Source organism: Mesoplodon mirus (assembly GCF_964341445.2).
Source record: "Mesoplodon mirus genome assembly, chromosome: X".
Lineage (NCBI taxonomy): Eukaryota > Metazoa > Chordata > Mammalia > Artiodactyla > Ziphiidae > Mesoplodon > Mesoplodon mirus.
Genome location: NC_138981.1, coordinates 96961193 through 96967337, shown reverse-complemented (window position 1 = coordinate 96967337; position 6145 = coordinate 96961193).

The window sequence follows — 6145 nt, the reverse complement described above, 5'->3', positions numbered from 1 at the left end:
CAGGCAGAAGACTGTATTTAATGTGTCGGGCAACAAAGAGTTATTGTAAGTTCTTACACAAGGATATGAGTTGATAAGAGTATTTAAGGAATAATATTTTGGCTGTAATGTCCAGCAGGGTTAGATGGAAGAAGGAAAGCTCGTTAGGAGGATGTGGTATTAATGCAGATGTGAGGTGAAGCCAATTAGCTTTCAGAAAAAGAGGATAATTAAGAATTACCTAGAATAAAAGAATATTACAACTAGAAAAAAGTTCAGAAGTTATCTAATCAAACTTCTTCAATTTATACATGATGAAATTAAAGCTAAGAAAGTGTAAGTAATTTCTCTAAGGTTACCTAGTCAGGTAGCGGCAAAGTAGGGACTAGAATCTAGGCGTTTTGACACTGTAACAGGAGCACTTTACAAAACACCAAACTTATGAATTTTAAATGAGAGCAAGATATCTAAGTGGAATTCTCCCTAGGCAGTAGTAGATATGATACAGACATTTAAGAAACTAAATATTTAAGATGTTGTCAGAAGGGATGGTACCTGGACTCAAAATCACACATGAGCTCTGAGAGGGAGAATGTAAAGACAAGAACAGAAATATCCAAATTAAGGGGTGTGTGGAACAAGAGTAGGGGAATAATCAAGAGGATGTCACAGAAACCAAGAGAAAGGAGATTTTTCAAAATAAAGAATGGGAAACTTTCGCTTTGAGCCAAGATGAAATAAAAGGAACTGGATTTATTCTCCTGACTGAAACAACTAAAACCATAGACAAAACATAAAACAGTTCTCAAGATATTAGACATCAGGGAATAAAATGCAGTGATCTCTGAGAGATGGAGGACAAACAAGAGGAGCTCTATGATTGCCCCAGCTTATTGCCTTTGGAGTATTTCCAAGCTACAGTACAAGGAGCAGGAAGCCAGGCAAAGTTTGAGTCCCCTTGATTTGAAGAGACAAAGCTAAGGATCTGGGGAGACCAAGGCAACTTGGGTTTGCAGCACAGAATACCAAAGAGAAGAGACCTACACAAAAAGAGAACCATGCAGATCTACAGATGGTCTCCTCAAGTGTTCAGCTAAGTACTGATCAACATATGTGTGTGCTGAACCATCTGAAATGATTAGGCATAAGAGTGCTTAATGCTCAAACAGGCTGAGAATAGTATCTGTTGCCACTCGTCAGACTACCAAATCTCAGGATTCACAGATCATTGGGTAGAACACACAGAAAAGTCTTACCTCAGTAATGGGAATAATTAGCCCTAGACTAAGCACGGCTGCAATCCCAACTACCAGATCTCCAAAACAAACCCAAAGGGATTATTCTGTTTCAAAGTACATAGCTGAGAACAAAGCTCAAGAATATTTATAGGAATACAAAAATATTCAACACCCAACAAAGTAAAATTCACAATGTTTGTCTTCCAAAGAAAGATTGCCAGGCATGCAAATCACCAGGTAAATATAACTCTTAATGAAGAGGGAAAAAATCAATTAGTCAAAATCAACACAGAAAGAATATAGACAACCAAATTATTAGACAAGGACATTTAAAATGAACATAATTGCATTTCATATGTTGAAAAACTAGAAGATGAAACATATTAGAAAGAAATATGAAATATAAGAAAAAAGATATGTAGGTATGTAGATATGAAAACTACAATGTCTAAGATTTTTTAAAAATGCACTGCACAGGATTAATGGCAGAGTAGATATTACAAAAGATTAGTGAACTTGAATACATAACAATAGAAATGATAAAAAAAATGAAACATAAACAGAAAAAAATACTGGGATAAAATAGAACATCAGAGAGAGCTATGGGACAACAATAACTGGTTTGATATAAGTATAATCGTGGTCCCTGAATGAGAAGAGAAAGGGGATAAACAGAAAATATATTTAAAGAAATATTGGCCAATTTTTTTTCAAAGTTGAATGAAACTATAAACCCACAGATCTAATAAGCTCAAACATCCTTTAAAAACAATAAATACAGGGATAATTACAGCAAGCCATATCAGAATTAACTTGCTTGAAACAAGTGATAAAGAAAAAATCTTACAAACAGAAAAAAAAAGGACACATTACCTACAGAGGATCAAAGATAAGAATTACAGCAGATGTATCCTCAAAAAGCAAAAAGAACACAGGAGAGTAACACCATTTTAGTGTTAGAAGGAAAAAACTGTCAAACTTGAATACTTTACCTGAAGAAAATATCTCCCAAAAACAAAACAGAAATTGAGATGTTTTCAGATGTGCAAAAACAAATAATCTGCAACAAACCCATACAATAAGAAATGTAAAAGGAAGTCTTTTGTGTGGGAGAAAAATGATACTAATAGAAATATAGATTTACACAAATTAATGAAGAACCTCAGGAATAGTAACAACATTCTATTCTATTACTATTACTATTGTTAATAGTAACAACATAGGTAAATATAAAGACATTTTCTTATAATTTAAATCACTTTCAAGCATAACCACCTGTTTGAAGCAAAAATAAAAACATGTACTTTGGAGTCTATAACATATATAGAAGTAATATGTATGACAAAAATAGAAAGATTGGAAGGGGAGAAAATGAAGGATACTGTTATAAGGTCCGTATACTATGTGTAAAGTGGTATAAAAACACTTGAAGACAGAATAACAAGTTAAAGGTGTATATTATAAACTCTAAATGCAACAAAGGGTTATAGCTAATAAGACAAAAGGATATGAAATTGAATCATAAAAATTATCCAATTTAAAAGAAGGCAAAAAAAGTTGAAAATAGGAACAAACAATAGATGGAGAAAATAGAAAACAAACAGAAAGATAGATTTAAAATCAACCACATCAATAATCATATTAAATGTTAATGGTCTAAATACGTAAATTAAATGACAGAGAATATCAGATTGGATTTAAAAAGGTAAAATTCAACTAATTCTTGCCTACAAGAAACCCACTTTAAATATAAAGACAAAAATAAAAGTAAAATGATAGAAATAGATGTAACATGTAACACTAATCAAAAGAAAGCTAGTATGTCTGTATCAGACAAAGTAGATTTTAGAGCAAAGAATACACTCACAGAAAAAGAGCACCATTTAGTCATGATAATGGGGTCAATTCAACAAGACATAAGGATCCTAAGTGTTTATGCCTTAGAATTCAGTAACAGAGCTTCAGAATACATTAAAAAATACTGATAAATGTACAGGGAGAATAAAACAAATCCACAGTTATAGCCAGAGATTTAGAGACCCTTCTATCAATAATTGATAGAACAAGTAGACAGAAAATCAATAAGGATATAAAAGGCTTGAATAATACTATTAACCAACTTGACTAAATTAACAGTTATAAAATACTCCACCCAACAACAGCAGAAAACCATTCTTTCCAAGTACACATGGAACATTTACCAAGATGGACTATATTCTGGGCCATAAAACAAGTAACAAAAATATTTAAAGATTCAAGCCATACAAAGTTTGCCGTATGACCATAATGGAATTAAACTAGAAACCAATAACAGAAGGATCTCTGGGAATCTGCAAATATTTGGAAAATAAATGTTAAAATTATTTTTTAAATTATAGGTCAAAGAAGAAATCGAAAGGGATAGTAATTTGAGCTGAATGAAAATAAAGCTATGCTATATTAAAATCTAAGGGATGTAACTAAATAAGTACCTAAAGAGAGATTTATAGCATTAAAATGTTTATATTTTTAAAGTACAAAGAAATAAAATCAATAACCTCAGCTTCCACCTTAAACACTAGAAAAAGAAGAGCAAATGCAACCTAAAATATGAAGAAAGGAAATAATAGAGAGCAGGCCAGAAATCAATAAAATTGAAAACAGAAAAAATAAGGAAAATTAATAAAGCCAAAAGCTTGTTTATTGATAGTATCAATAGAATTGGTAATCCTTTAACCAGGCTCTCAAGAGATAGATAAAGACAGAGGAGAGAAAAACAAAGAGAGAGAGAGAGAGAGAAAAAAAATACATAATCAATATCAGGAATGAGAGGCGACATCACTAAAGATTCTATAGATATTAAAAATAATAAGGGAATACAATGAACAAGAAGATGAACATTTGTAAATATTATGCACCCAATATAGAATATAAAAAATATATATATAGCAAATATTAATAGAGGTAAAGGGAGAAATTGACAGCAATACAATAATAGTAGGGGATGTTAATAATCCACATAAATCAACGGATAGATCATCCAGACAGAAAATCAATAAGGAAACATCAGCTTTAAATGACACAAATCAGATGGTCTTAATAGATACATACACAATGTTCCATCCCAAAGCAATAGAATACACATTCTTCTCAAGTGCACATGGAATATTCTCCAGGATAGATCATATGATAGGCCTGAAAACAAGTCTCAATAAATTTAAGATTGAAATCATATCAAGCATCTTTTAGACCACAATGGTATGAAATTTGAAATCACTCAAAAAAAAAGAAGACTGGAAAAATCACAAATTTGTGGAGATTAAAGAATACGTTACTAAACAACCAATGCATCAAGAAAGAAAGGAGAACTTCAAAAATATCTAATTTTACAAGGCCAGCACTACCCTGATACCAAAGGCAGACAACACCACCCACAAAAATAAAATTAGAGGCCAATACTCCTGATGAACATAGATGCAGAAATCCTCAACAAAATATTAGCAAACTGAATTCAACAATATACTAGAAGGATTATACACCATGACCAAGTGGGATTTATTCCAGGGATGCAAAATAATTCACCAACTACAAATCAACCAACATAATATACAAAATTAATAAAATGAAGGATAAAAATCAAATGACTATCTCAATAGATGCTGAAAAATTATTTGACAAAATTCAACATCCTTTCATGATAAACAACTCTCAGGGCTTCCCTGGTGGTGCAGAGGTTAAGAATCTGCCTGCCAATGCAGGGGACACAGGTTTGAGCCCTGGTCCAGGAAGATCCCACATGCCACAGAGCAAATAAGCTGGTATGCCACAACTACTGAGCCTGGCTTCTAGAGCCTGAAAGCCACAACTACTGAGCCCATGTGCCACAACTACCGAAGCCCATGTGCCTAGAGCCCGTGCTCCACAAGAGAAGCCACTGCAATGAGAAGCCCGTGCACCACAACGAAGAGTAACCCCCACTCACTGTAACTAGAGAAAGCCCGCACATAGCAATGAAGACCCAACACAGCCAACATAAAAATAAATAAAGTAAATAGATTAAAAAACAATTAAGAAAATGGTAATAGGAACATACATATTGATAATTACCTTAAATGTAAATAGATTAAATGCTACAACCAAAAGACATAGACTGGCTGAATGGATACAAAAACAAGACCCATACGTATGTTGTCTACACGAGACCCACTTCAGACCTAGGTACACATACAGACTGAAAGTGATGCGATGGAAAGAGATAATCCATGCAAATGGAAATCAAAAGAAAGCTGGAGAAGCAATACTCATGTCAGAAAAAATAGACTTTAAAATGAAGACTGTCACAAGAGACAAGGAAAGAGACTACATGATGATCAAGGGATCAATCAAAGAAGAAACTATAACAATTGTAAATATTTGGTCACCCAACATAGGAGCACCTCAATACATAAGGCAAATGCTAACAACCATAAAAGGGGAAATTGACAGTAACACAATAGTGGGGAACTTTAACACTCCACTTACACCAATGGATAGATCATCAGACAGAAAAGTAATAAGGAAGCACAAGCCTCAAATGACACATTAGACCAGATAGACTTAATTGTGATATTTATAGGACATTCCATCTGAAAGCAGCAGAATACGCTTTCTTCTCAAGTGCACGTGGAACATTCTCCAGGATAGATCACATCTTGGGTCAAAAATCAAGCCTCAGTAAATTTAAGAAAATTGAAATCATATCAAGCATCTTTTCTGACCACAACACTATGAGACTACAAATCAATTACAGGAAAAAACTGTAAAAAACACAAACACATGGAGGCTAAACAATGTGCTACTAAGTAACCAAGAGATGACTGAAGAAATCAAAGAGGAAATCAAAAAATACCTAGAAAAAATGACAATGAAAACACGATGACCCAAAACCTATGGGATGCAGGAAAAGCAGT